The 14,980-nt window shown below is 43.1% G+C and overlaps 1 protein-coding gene across 2 annotated transcripts in view; it reads left to right on the forward strand.

The window, feature by feature from the left end:
- ST6GAL1 (ST6 beta-galactoside alpha-2,6-sialyltransferase 1) overlaps positions 1–14,980 on the forward strand; it is a 130,571-nt gene that overhangs the window by 13,360 nt on the left and 102,231 nt on the right. The window lies entirely within an intron of this gene.

Raw genomic sequence — 14,980 nt, forward strand, 5'->3', positions numbered from 1 at the left:
GGCTGCGGTGGCCAGGAGTGGCCACTGCACTCCAGTCTGGGCGACAGAGTGAGACTCCAACTCAAAAAAAAAAAGAAATGCTGGACTGTCCTGGTCTTGCATCTGATGGAGATTTACCCAGAGGGGATGGGATAGGCTGCTGCTTGTCCTGCAGTAGAATGTCTGAGCACTTTCTAATGGTTATGCTGAGGCAAAAAGACTAAACTAAGAATAAACTAAGTTTCTTCTACGTTTCTATAGGTGACCACTTTTCAATACATAAGACCATTAAGGCTATTCTAAAAGTCATTGGGTTTTTTTTGTTTTTTTTTTGAGTTGGAGTCTCACTCTGTCACCCAGACTGGAGTGCAGTGCCTGCTCCCAGCCACTGCAGCCTCGACTTACTGGACTCCGGCGATCCTTCCGCCTCAGCCTTCCAAGTAGCTGGAACTACAGGCGGGCGCTACCACGCCCGGCTGATTTTTGACTTATTGTAGAGATGAGGTCTCACCAAGTTGCCCAGGCAGGTCTTGAACCCGCGGGCTCAGGCAATCCACTCACCTCGGCCTCCCAAAGTGTAGGATTGCAGGTTGAGCCACCGAGCCCGGCTAAAAAGTCATTGTTAAATACTAGTTCTCAGGGAGTGAAAAGTGGGGTGGGAAATGCAAGTAGATGAAGAAGACATTGTCTTTCTTGGGGAAGTTGGCAAGTCAGTTATGTGAACACTTACCTCTAAGCAGAACAAAACGCATTGTAGAGGGACAGTTGTGTATTGGGCCCAGAGGATGATGGGGAAGCTTTCACAGAGGAGATGGGTGGGGTTGACCTGGATGTTGAAGAATGAGAAGAGTTTTGATAGATGAAGAATGGGAGAAAGGACATTCTTGCCTGGGAGCAGCAGGAACATAGGTATGGGGATTAAAGTCTGTCATGTCTGTGTAACCTGGAGCAGTTTGTTGTGATTGGAGAGAAAAGGATGAATGAAAGAGTAGCTCCTGCTCATTCAGTGCCACAACACACCGGGCACTACACACAAATATCTCTGGGTTACCTAACAACCCTATAAAACAGTTATAATCATCGCCACTGTACAGGTAAGGAAACCGAAGTTGAGTGACTGGTCCCCTCCCCTACCTTGGGGAGGTGAATCCTCTCTCTTTCTCTCTAATTTACTTTTAAATAAACTATATTCTCTAATCTAAAAAAAAAAAAAAAAAAGAGTGACAGGTTTATTTGCCCAAGGTCATGCGGTGGTGAAACTGTGATTTGAACCCCTGAGCTGCCTACACTCTAATGCCCATGGTTTTTCTTCTGTGCTATGATTTATAGCACATACAGACTTGAATTAGCCACTTTAGTGAAACATAAAATATAAAAATTCAAATAAATAAAAAACCTCAAATAAAAATTCAAGTAAATAAATTACAGGTAAATACTTCATAAGGAAATATATTTTGTATTTTTCATAATTGTATTTACTTATGCAATAAAACATATTTTGAATGTAAATTTTGTAGATAAACTTTTAGGTAAATATTAGGCCCTAAATTATAGTCTAGAATTCACTATCCAGCAGCTGTGACTCTGGTTAGTTTATCAGAACCCTATTTTCCTTATTTATAAAAGGGGATAATAATTGTGTCACTGCCTAGCCTTAGGTTGGCTATGTTCATGTTAGATCATAGATGTGGAAGGGGACAAAGTTTGAAAGGGTCACACAGAAGGGGTTGTTACTGCCAGCATACCCTTGCTCGTCCGAGAGCATACATCCGTTAAAGCACTCACAGGTGTCTGTAAAACCGCTCATAGTCATGGCCCTTACAAGGGTTGAAATTAACAACTTGGTCAACAGACAAGTTGCTTCCCTGACTCAGATAACCAACTGGGGTGGGGGGTTGCAAAGAAAGAGGGGTGGGGGAACAGGCAGTCTGTCTGGCTCTGCCACTGCCTGGGTGGGAGAATGCTCATGCCTGCCTTCCTGGCTACTAGGGAAAGTCTGGGCCAGAGTTGAGTCAGATGGCTGTCAACAGCTGGTGAGAGGGGAGGAGGGTGTTTCAGACATTCCAGACTACAGGATGGAATGTCGTAGCTGCCTGCCACATCTGGTGGAGGCTGGTGGTTTGAAAAGAGACTGGAGAGATGGGTTTGTCAGGGGACTTAGGTGGGCAGTCTCTATTCTCCAGAAGTACTGAAGAGGACAAGGCAGGGACATGGCCTCAGAGAAATTGGGCTTCTGACAAAACACATCAGGGTGAGCAGGCAGCCAGGCCTCAGCACCGAGCTAGTGTGGCCAGAGGCACCTTACGTTTGCCCCAGGAAGGATCAGGATTGTTCTAGGGGATGGGATGGGAATTGATGTGCTCTTGGTGGCACATAAGCCCTATTATGTATGTGGGGGAGAGGGAGCCGCTATAGAGAGACTCAGCCTATTCCCTACTGCTGAAGAGATCTGTTCCTTCCTTATTCCACTGGCCTCTCTGCTTACTCAGCTGTGGCCAGCCTTAGCTCAGGACGAGCCCTCTCAAATTCATGGCTTTTGATTTCTTGCACCATCATTACTATGCTATGTGATGTTAGCTGTGTTATGTCATGCCATCTGGGATGATAGGCATGATGACTGGATTTCCTGCACAGCTCAGGGCCCAGCACACTGCCTAGCCCTTAGGAGGCCTCATGGAGTGAGTGTAGCCTTCCTGCTGCTTGTGACTATCCGTTGAGTTCAGAACACATCCAGCTACCAGTGAGATGAGCAGGTGCTCTCTAGGTAAGATCAAGATGTGGGAGGAGGCAGTAGGGCTGCAGCAGCTCATGGTGGGAAGCTCCTTGGGGCTGCAGTGAGCCCTCCTGCCCCACTGGACCATCTTTTTTTCTACTTGCCAATTCTAGCCTTGGGAGTGAATCAAGAAGCAAGATGGGCTGGGTCGTGGATCTGAGCCCTGGAGGGGAGTCAAGCTTGGGACTTTGTTCTTCTTGTCATATGTTTTTCGGAATCAGGATCACAGGAGTTTGTTCCAGGTGAGAGAGGAAGAAGGCAGCCAAGAAGCTGTGACAAAAGCAGCTAGCTGAATCATCATTGCCCTAAGAGTAGCCTGCAGGGATTGCTTTGTCAATTGTACAGAGCTGGGACTGGGAGGATGCTGGCCCAGAGCCTGCTCGGAGGTGGTGATGACAGTGTGAGGAATAAATCCCCAGAAGATGTCTCCTGCCAGAGGCCTTGTGATGGCTCCTTTTTTGCTCTATACAATGAACATCTTATTCTGAGCTATAAACTTGGAGGAAGGGAAAGAACGGGCAGGGAGGAGATGGACTAAAAGTCTTTACCAGGAAAATGCCTCTGCACTTGAAGAGTCCTGCCCTTGTCTTCCCAGCCAGATCCAGTGACTCACAGTGGAGTGCTAGGAGCCAGCTCACTGCCTTCCCCTTTACCATATGCAGGGTCACCTTTCTCAGAAGGCCCTTATCATTTGGAGAAAACAAAATCACACGTTTTGCAGTCAGACAGACTTGGGTTTAAATTCCAGATATGCCACTTCTCAGCTGTGTGAACTTGGGAACTTCTCTTATCCTCATTTTCTCATCTTAATCCATATCAATGATAGCTTTGCTGTGAGTCCTATATGTAGGCCTAACCTAGTGCTGGGCACATGATTGGTAATCAGTAAATGGTGGTTATGGTAATTCTCAGTTATGGGTCATTTAATGGGCCACTCTCTTAGGTGCTGTGTATGTAAAGATAAGTAAGATATGGCCTCTCCCCAGAGAAGCTCTCAGTCTAGGAGGAGGGAGACCGTGCCTGACTAATATTTAAACATTTTTTTGTAGAGACGAGGTCTTTCTATGTTGCCTAGGCTCGTCCTAAACTCCTGGGCTCAAGTGATTCTTCTGCCTAGGCCTCTCAAAGTGCTGGGATTGTAGGCATGAGCCACAGTGCCTGGTCTATGTATGTATGTATGTATTTAGTATGTATGTATGTATGATCTAGCTAGCTATGATTGTTGTGCTTCTCACCTAAATCTTCCCACCTTCATACATACATGCACAGCCTTTCCTGATTTCACCTACCCCTCTAGCTACTGCCTCATTGTTCTGCTCCTGGAAAGAGTTGCCTGCACATGCTCCCTGCAATTCCTCTTCTTTTAGTCTCATTAAGCTTAGTCTTTTCAGCCTTTTGCCCTATCAACCATCAGAGCAATACCTGCCAGGTTCACCAATAAACTCTACTGCTAAATCCAATAGTCAAGTCTCAGTCCTTATCTTGACTTAGCAGTAGCAGTTGATATAGCTGATTACTCCATCCCCTGAAGAAGTTTTTTTCTCTTGGCTTCTGGAACATCACTCTCTTGGGTTCTCCTGTTCTCTCACTGGCTTCTTCTGCTCAGTTTCTTCTCTTGGCTCATCTTCACTTGTTCACTTTGAAGTGCCCAAGGAAGCAGCCCTTGGACTTGGCCTCTTCTGTGTCCTTGCTCCATAGCGATCTTAGATCATCTATTTGCTGACAACCTTTAAGTTATATCTTCATCCTAGACCTTTCCCCTGAACTCTGCACTTATATATTCAACTACTCAACAAGTTTCCTTAGATGTCTAATATACAACTCAAATGTGACAAGTTCAAAACCGAATTCCTGCTCTTCTTTCTAAAATAACCATTCTCACTTTTGTGGAAGATAGCTCCGTGTTTCCATTTGCTAGGACTTGACACTCCAGAGTCATTCTAGATTTGCTTTCTCTCATGTTACAGCCAGTCTGTCAGCAAACCATGTCAGCTGTGCTTTTACAATAGGTCAGGACACTGACTACTGATTTGATTTACCAAATTCGCTCTGGTTCTGGGCAGAGGAATCTCTACTTTTAATTTTTAGAATAACTTCATAACTGGGCCTCCTGCTTATGTTCTTGCTCCTCCAGTCTGTTCTCAAGACAGCAATCAGAGTGACCATTTAAAAAGATGTAACATGTCATTCTTCTGTTCAAAAACGAACAAAGGCTTCCCATTTCACTGAAAGCCAAAGTTCTTAGAAAGGCCTGCAGGGGAGCAGATATCACACTACCAGACTTTAAACTTTACTACAATAATCAAAACAGCTTGGTTTTGGTACGAGAATAGACATAAGGAACAATGGAACAGGATAGAGATTCTGGAAGCAAAACCTCAATTTCTCAACCAACTTATCTTTGACAAAGCCTCCACCAACAACCACTAGGGAGAGGAGAACCTATTCAGTAAGTTGTGCTGGGAAAACTGGCTGACCACATGCAGAAGATTGAAACAGGCCCCTACCTATTATCATACACAAAAATCAACTCTAAATGAATCAAAGACCTAAATGTAAAACCTCATGGAAATTGGAACTGGCAGCCAGTTTCTGATCAAAACCCCAAGTGTGCATGCTATAAGAGATAAGATAGACAAGCGGGACCTCATCAAACTGAAAAACTTCTGCAAAACCAAAGAAACCAAGAGAGTGCGGAGATTGCCCACAGAATGGGAAAAAGTATTGCCAACTGTGTATCTGACAAAGACCTAACACCCAGGACCTAATAAGGATCTCAAACGTGCCAAAAGGAAAAAAATAAACAGCTCGAATAAAAAGTGGGCAAAAGACGTGAATATCGCAAAAGAAGATATATGGGCAGCCAACAGACACGTGAAAAAGTGCTCAGTCTCACTAATCATCAGAGAAATGCAAATCAAGACTACACTGAGATACCACCTAACCCCAGTAAGAATGGCCATCATTAATAAAACAAACAACAACAGATGCTGGCGAGGATGTGGAGAAAAAGGAACATGTCTACACTGCTGGTGGGAATGCAAACTAGTACAACCTTTTTGGAAAACAGTGTGGCGATTTCTAAAAGAACTAGACATTGAACTTTCATATGACCCAGCAATCTCCCTACTAGGAATATAGCCAGAGGTATTCTACAAAAAAGATACCTGCACATGCATGTTTACTGCAGCACTATTCACAATAGCAAAAATGTTGAACCAAACATGCTGCCCATTGAAGCTGGACTGGATAGAAAAATATAGTACATATACACAATGGAATATTATGCAGCTATAAAGAAGGACAAACATATGAACTCACAGCAACTTGGATGGATTTAGAGTCTGTCATACTCAGTGATCTATCACAGAAACAAAGAACAGGGTACTACATGTTCTCACTCACAAGCGGACTTGAACATTTACCATAATACTATAAGAAAGGGATTGGCAGTAGTGGGATACTGTCAGAGTGGAGGGGGTGAGGTGGGACATAACATCAATAAGGGTACCTGATGTCAAACCAGGCAAAGGGAGACCCAAACTTTACCTGTACAATTGACCACTAGTATACCTAATCCTGAATTTTACCACACATCTTTAAAATAAAAAAGAAAGGCCTGCAGGGATCTGTGTGACCAACATTTGTGTCCTTGCAGACTTCATCTCCTTCTTTTTTCACCTTTGTGTTGCTTCACATCACTGAGCTGTTCCTCACCCATGAAAGCACATTTTTGTCAGTCTCGGTGCCGTTTCTTCCAGGTGGAACACCCTTTCTTCCTATATCCCTATTGTTTGCTCCATCTCTTCCTCTATTTATTGACTTTTATTTTCCTTGATTTATTTATTTTTACTTGCCATTGATGCAAAACTCTTTTCTTTAAAAAAAAAGATTATTTATTTATTTTTAAAGTCAAAAATCTCACTCTGTTGCCCAAGCTAGAGGCAGTGGCACCATCATGGCTCACTGCAGCCTCGACCTCCTGGGTTCAGGCAATCCTTCTGCCTCAGCCTCCTGAGTAGCTGGAACTACAGGTGCACACCACCATGCCCAGCTATTTTTTTTTTACTTTTTGTAGAGACAAGGTTTTGCTATGTTGACCAGGCTGATCTCAAACTCATGAGCTCAAGTCATCCTCTCGCCTTGGCCTTCCAAAGTGCTGGTAAAACCAGAGGGTAAGCTTCTGGGCTGGCCTAGACTTCTATTTAAATGTCACCTTATCAGTGAGACCATTTGACTAACATATGTAGATATTATCTCATGCCCATCTCTTTCCACCATTGTCCCCGGCTCTCTCCCCCCCTTTTATCCTGCTTTGTTGCTCTTCAGTAGCATGCATTGCCATCTGCCTTATTTACTCTGTGTCTCTTCTCACTAGGAAGTTGTTTCCATGAAGGCAGGGACTGCATCTCTTGTTAACAGCTATTTCTCTAGGATCCAGAGCAAAGCTTCCAGAATCATAGGCATAATATACACTTGTTGACTGAATTTAACTAAATCCTCACAACAACACTTCAAAGTTAGTTGGAATAACTCACAATTTATAGATGAGGAAATGGAGGCTCAGAGAGGTTAAGTAGCTTCCTCAAAGTAACGCTGCTTGCTAGCATAGAACTGGGACTCAGACCTTCCAAGTGACTATCATCTTACCGTCTCTCTGTTGAGCCTGACCTTTCCCCAACACTCACATCTCAACCTGCATCATTTCCCCACATTCTATTGCAAATAAGCAGCCCTATACAATGACAAAATCTCGTGAAAAATGTTCCAAATATCACTGGAGGTGCAGGAAATAATGGACAAACCTTCACTTGAAATTTCCAAGTCCAAAAGTTTGTACAAATCAAGTTTTATTCTTAACCCATTTGGTGGCAAACTTGATTTGAACTGATGTAAGTCTATTTATAAATCATTGCCTGTAATTTTTTTTCTTCCTGGTAACTAATACTTCTTTTAAGGATCTTTCCAGGAACATACTCAGTTTTAAGACCTGATTAAGATCAGGCACAGCAGGCCAAGCTAAGAAGGGCATGTGTGAAATGCCTTTCTGTACCTGGGGGAATGAGTGAAAGCTTACATGCTTGAAAGCAAGACCTCTCGCTGCCCCAACACCTTTTCTCTGCTTCCTTTACTCAGTGCTGACAAGCGAGGGCTATATTCTGCTTTTCGTAGTCATGAGGTTAGAGGGGTCTTTCTACATAAACTTAACAGCCCAAGTGAAAAGGCCTATGGATACTGATATTTAGGGTTTTCCAAGTAATGTGTGCTGTTTACTCTCAATCACCCACTGGGAAATCCACCAACTCAGCAGGCCTACCCATGCAGGGTTAACAGAACATCCAGTTAGCTTTTTAGTGTGCTTCAATTTTTTTTTTTTAGGAGACAGGGTCTGTCTTGCTCTGTTGCCCAGACTGGAGTGCAGTGGTGCAATTACGGTTCACTGCAACCTTGAACTCCTCTGCTCAAGTGATCTTCCTGCCTTGGTCTCCCAAAGTGCTGGGATTGCAGGCATGTGAATCACCACACCTGGCCAATGACTCATTTTTAAGTTTAAAAAGACAACTAAAGATCACCAGATATTTGAGAAAAGTTTAAAACATGAAACAAAGAAGTTAAAAGTGACAAATAACAACAACATAAAAAGAAACTCACAAGAAATAGAGGCAATAGAAGGAACTGAAGAAAACTTCACAAAAACTATAAATACTAGTATCAGAGATAAGAGAAGATATTGCATTAGTAAAATCATTGTGCAACAAAAAGGAATATTCAGAGAATAAGAAGGAACTCTTGAAATTAAAAGTATGGCAGAATCACTAAGTAGAGAGTTTGGAATGTAGAATTGAAGAAAACTTATAGAACTTTGCAGAAAGTCAAACAAAAAAAGTAATGAAATGAAAAATAAGAAAGGGTTATTCTAAGAAGCCCAACATCTGGCTAGGAAAGAAAAACTTAGAGAAAAAAATAAAAACAAGGGAAGGGAATATTATTAAGAAAATAATACCAAAAAAAAAAAAAAACCCTTTGAAAACTGAAGGGCATAGGTTTCTAGATTGGAAAGCCCACTTGCATACCCAGGGCTATGGATGGATAAAAGACACATGCCAGAAGAAAAGCTTTTAGACAGAAGAACCACCCCCTCCAACCAAATGGATTATATATAGTAATGGAAATCTGACTGACATCAGCTATCTCTATGGCAACATTGAAACCAGACAACAATGAAGCCATACTTCTAAAAATTCTGAGAGAATTTTATTTCCAACTGAGAAATTTTATCTAGGCAAATTATTAATCAAATGTGAGGGTGGAATAATGGCATTTTCAGATATGAAAAGTTTCGATTATTTTACTTCCTACAGAGTCTTTTTGAGGAAACTACTATGCATATGTTCCTCCAAAAATAGGGAATAAACTAAGAATAAATGGGATCTCCCTTTAAGTCCAGAGATTAACCAGTTCAGGTTGGAGTAGGCAGACAGAAGTTTCTAGAAGGGAAATCTTTTTTTTTTTTTTTTTTGAGTTGGAGTCTCACTCTGTCGCCCAGACTGGAGTGCAGTGGCCGCTCCCGGCCACCGCAGCCTCGACCTGCTGGGCTCCGTCGATCCTTCCGCCTCAGCCTTCCAAGTAGCTGGAATTACAGGCATGCGCTCCCACGCCCGGCTGATTTTTTGATTTATTGTAGAGAAGAGGTCTCGCTCCCCAGGCGGGTCTCGAACCCGCGGGCTCAGGCAATCCACTCACCTCAGCCTCCCAAAGGCGCGGGATTACAGGCTGAGCCACCGAGCCCGGGTAGAAGGGAAATCTTTAAGGAAAAAAAAATTTTTAAAGAACTGATTGATTGCATCATGGTATTTGATGTACCATGATGAGTTTTATAATTTTATTGGGAAGTTGAGGTCTGAACTAGTGACAGGTGCATAGAAAATTAAGCAACATACAAATGAGGCAATAATGGACTTCAGAAGTGACAACAAAGAAATGTACATGAAAGGAATTAGTCATGACGCCACACATGAACAATAATTTATCTGGTCATAATGATGTAACTTCTAGTGTCAATTTAACAAAAAATGGTATAACTCTTGGAAGAATACAGAGGGAAGAAGAAGTATATGAGATGGTGGTAAAAAAGCTAAAACCTCATTTTCCATAGTAGAAAGTCTAACATTGAAGAAAACCCAGCCATACATGCACACTGTTTAGATACACTGAGATGGCTCTAGAAGTAGATAGACAAGTTGAAAGGCAGAATTAGGTGTATGGAGGATTGGGGCAGGGTCTGCTGTTTCTCTTTATAAGCCTTGCAGTATCACTGGGCTCTAAAACTCGTGTATGTGTATTGCTCTGATTTAAAAAGAGGACTCAGTGTCTTCCCATGTATCCAGGTTGGTACCTAAAATGGGCATTATCCAAATCGAGTGATGTTTGCTATAGATAACATATTAACAGCACAGTCAAATAAACGAGTAGGGGGGACCTTCCTTTGGATATTTTGCATATGGCAGTGGCAGAGAGCTTTCCTGTTCTGGTTCTCTGAGAACAAATGCTTACATGATTTCTCTTTTTGTCATAACCCACCCATGTATTCAGTGTGCAACTCATGTTTAATTTCTGCTGTCTACTGAAATCTTGTGGCCTAGCTTTATCCCAGCACTGGAGGAAGAAAGGCCTCTGGGAGGTAGGGGTGTGTGAAATTCTGGCTTAGTCACTTACCTGCTTTGTGCCTGAGCTAGTTACTAAAGCTCTTGTTACCTCATCTGAAAATGGAGAAAACATTCCTTGTGTGATAAGATTGTGTGAGGAGTAAATGAATAATTTAGTACATAAAGTGCCTGGCACATAATAATTACTAAAAAAAATTAAGAAAAAATAAAGGAATACTTGTGGTTAACACTTGGTCTAGGGCAGGAGCCCCGCGATGCTGGGTCTGGATTACCCATTTGAACCATCAAGAAGAGGTATGAGCCCTGGCAGAAGAAGAGTGGTCGTGGGGTGGGGTGGGGGGAGTAGAAATAACCTGGAAAGTCCCCTGATTTTAGCAGTTCGTTTGTATTTTGAGTGTGGTGTTTTCTGATTTGACTGCAGTGCTCAGCAGATTTGCAGAGACCCAGATCTTGGAATGTTTTATGCACAGGGATCAATAAAAGCTCTTAGCTAATTTAGCTTCCATGTCCAAATACAATAGAACAGTCACTCACATCCCAGATAATGCGGAATAATGGATCCGGGATTAACAGGGTTATCTTATTCTGAGGTTTCTGTGTGCCTGGTGAGGATTGCTTCTTGAAACCAGGGACCTGGGGCCAGATCCTTAGTCCTGTGACAGGCTAACCCTCTGACTCAACAGAGAACCCTTGAGCAATAGTCCTGCTTTGAGGGACTATGCCATGAAATTCTTCGCTCAGGTTCTGAGCTTCTTTGGGTTCCTGGTTCTTGGTGGGCTCTCCAAATCCTGGTTCTGGGTCTGTGTTCAGTACAGAGTGTACACTTTCTTGAAGGAAGCACTTGCTGGAGGCAAGATGGTGTTGGCAAGGCCAAGGCAGTCTCTAATTTAGCTGCTGTCTCTACAGAATTATCTTCTGTGTCATGTGGAAGCTTCTTGGTCTCAGGGTAGAGGAGAAAGAAGGCCGAGTTGCCGTAAGGAACTGTAATTTGGAGGGAGAGTGCAGTGAGAACTTCCCTGAGGGGTAAAGCAGAGAACAGACCCTAAGTACAAAGATAGAGTTGAGTACAGTCTTGACTGACTGGGTCTCAGGAGAAAAGTAGGAAACTAGATCTGAATGTCAAGCCCTAGTGGGATAGGAGGTGGGTCAGGGAGCAGAGCTGGTGGTAAAAGATTACTGTGAATGAAAAGAAGACTGTATTGAAAGTGTAAGGAGGTACATGAGTAGATAGGTTGGAGATCCTATGTTCAACTCAATGTTCAACCCTGAGGACAGTGATAGGAGGAGTCTGTATAATCGGCTTCATAGAAGAAGCTTTAGAATTTAGGGTAGAATAATCATCCAGCTACACTTTAGCAATCCCGGATGATCTTATCCAGTAGCCTTATCCAGCAAAAATTCAGCCACAAACCTGGTGCAATGTCTCACGCCTGTCATTCCCGCACTTTGGGAGAAAGAGGCAGGAGGATTGCCTGAGTTCAGGGGTTTGAGACCAGCCTGGGCAACACAGCGAGACCTTGTCTCTACAAAAATCAGAAAATTAGCTGGGCATGGTGGCGTGCGCCTGTAGTCCCAGCTACTCGAGAGGCTGAAGTGGAAGAATTGACTGAGCCCAGGAGATTGAGCCGTGATTGAGCCACTGTACTCCAGCCTGGGCAAAAGAAGGAGACTCCAATTAAAAAAAAAATCCAGCCACAGTCATGGGGGGAAAAAGTCTTTTGAGCAGCCACATGGATGACCCAAGCCCTGCCACAAAGCCACCACTGGATCATAGGAGAACCCCCTAGTCTCACAGTTCAGTAGCAGGAGTCAACTGAGGCCCCATATCCCCTTTAAACTAAACTCTTCTACAAGTGAAGAAGTCGAGTTCTATGTTAACTGTTTTCTTTCCTGCCCCCGACAGGCTGGGTCATTTTCAGTTCCTGCCCTCAGAATTAGGCCTCTAGTTTGCATAGAATTGTTGTGTTGTACAGAGCTGGAAAAATGTCCTGCTCTTACTGACCCGATTTTCCCGACCAAGATTGCTGCAACCTCAGGGCCTGAGAGAGATTGTTTTAGATGGGACAATTTGGTTGCAAGAACAGAGGAACCCTCTCAAGTGGAAGGGAGTTGGGAGTGTGTGCAGGAATAAACAAGTGCAGACGAGCCTCCTGGCTGCTAGTGTCACCACACACCTGCTGTCTCTGGGTTTGCATGGTTTCCTGTCTGTCTCTGGGTCTCTGTCCTGCTCTCTTCATAGGCCTGCTTCCTCTCTGTCTGCAGGGCTTCGATGGCCCTGTCACTTGATCTTGATCTTGACATGGTGTCACCACGACCTTTTCTTTAACTCCAGAATCTTCCACCAGCTGACTGTAGGCTTTTTTTACAGTTGCAATTTTGAAAGAGTAGCTTCCTTACGTATAGATGAATTGTCCTTATGTATAGATGAATTGTTCTTAAGTCAAAGTTCTACCATTTGTCTATCAGGAGAGGCCCAGATATGTGAGTGAGTGGGGTAGGGACAGGGTAGGCAGGTAGAATGACTTGCCTATGTCAGTTACACTGGAGGTCTGCAAACCATTCTCCAAAGGACTTAAAAAGTACTAATGGAACCCCACATTCACTCATGAGTCTGCAGATTGCTGGATGTCAAGTCCAGTGACCCTGGTGGGATGGAGGTAGGTCAGGGAGCAGAGCTGGTGGTAAAAGATTACTGTCGGGTTGTGAATAAGAAGGAGACTGTGTTAAAAGTGCAAGGAAGCTGGGGGCCAGTCAGCTAGGAAGGGGCATGAGACTTGGGTCCCCAAAGCCTTTGTCTGGGTCACGGGGCCAAGATTTAGTTTCAAACACTATTTGCAATTAGCAAAAAAAAAAAAAAATTGGAGATGACTTAAATGTCCAGCCTTTGGGGGTTTATAGTACACTTTATGGTACAACTATATAAAGTGCCATTCATGCCCTAGCGGAGATCCATGGGTACATATGATGGGGGACCACCCCAAAACCCGGAATTAATTTTTGGAGGGCAGGCCTCTTGTAGTACAGGCTTTCCCCTCTAGGTAAGTGTTCTAGGAACCCATCAGCATCACTGTACCAGCTAGCGTTGTTGTGAGAGGCTTTGTTTGGCTTCAGTGAATTTTTTTTGAGAATCTTTCAACACATTTGCCCATTTCATGAAGGATGATATGTGAATAAACCTGCCCATATCGCGCTGAGTGTTCAGCAGTTTTTGACCAAAAGTAGCATGATCCCAGTACCCCACCCTTCCTATTTACCTGATCTCACCCCAATCGACTTTTTTTTGTTTCCCCGGATGAAAAAAGTCCTCAAAGAGAAACATTTTGCTGATATGGAGGAGGTGAAACAAAAAAATGGCAGAAGTACTAAAAGGCATCAAAATTGATTAGTTCAAAAACTGTTTTGGGCAGTGAAAAAAGCATCTCGATAGATGTATTGCATCAAATGAAGGTGACTGGAGTTTCAATGAGTAAGAATATATATACAATTTTTTATAAATAACCCCCTTTTTTTGGGTCCCCCTTCGAACATATTATGTAGCCATTGAAATGACACTGCAGAGGCCATTAAAATGTTACTGCTAAAGTATCACTCACTGACACAGCACTTACTAAACTATGCCTAGCTTTATCACATATTTATAAAAAATCTGGATAACAAAAACAGGCCGAATATATTCTCTGTAGTTATCTTAGGTGAAGAAAGAATGGATAAATTTTTTCCTTCTTTTCAGTTAATTATATTTCCTAAAATTTATAGATTTATTTCCTAAAATTTATAAACTTCTTTGGCATGAGGAGAAAGAACAATTACTTTAAAAACAAATGCCCTCCACCTAGACAGCTATAATAATACATGGGTTGCAAATTTAGGATCAGTTAAAAATGCTTCCAAAATTAATTAGAAGTTGAACATTTTTAACAGCATTAACAATATACTATAGGTCAAAGGGAGACTGTGAGCAATTTTGATGTATTTGCTGATTGAAATCAGTTGTCCTCAAGCCTAATAGAAACACAAGACTTGGGGGGGATCTGTAGATAGAACTGTGACCCTTACTTTTCTTTCTTTTTTTTTTTTTTTGAGTTGGAGTCTCACTCTGTCGCCCAGACTGGAGTGCAGTGGCCGCTCCCGGCCACCGCAGCCTCGACCTGCTGGGCTCCGGTGATCCTTCCACCTCAGCCTTCCGCGTAGTTGGAACTACAGGCGCGCACTACCATGCCCGGCTGATTTTTTGATTTATTGTAGAGATGAGGTCTCACCAAGTTGCTCAGGCGGGTCTCGAACCCACGGGTTCAGGCAATTCACTCACCTCAGCCTCCCAAAGTGCTGGGATTACAGGCTGAGCCACCGAGCCCGGCTACCCTTACTTTTCTTACCACTCATAGCGAGTAGCACAAAGATTCAGTGACTGTAGTCAAGTTTGCATTGATTAATCTTCAACTCACTCTGAAATTGCGCAGGCCCAGAAGGTGGGTCTGGGTGAACATGTGGTGTGTCTGGGTCTTGGGAAGGAGGCTGGCTCTTTGGGTGAGAGCTGTGGTTCTTTTTTTTTTTTTTTTTT

The sequence above is a fragment of the Carlito syrichta genome, unplaced genomic scaffold (genome assembly GCF_000164805.1).
Source record: "Carlito syrichta isolate Samal-C Ts95f unplaced genomic scaffold, Tarsius_syrichta-2.0.1 Scaffold302333, whole genome shotgun sequence".
NCBI lineage: Eukaryota > Metazoa > Chordata > Mammalia > Primates > Tarsiidae > Carlito > Carlito syrichta.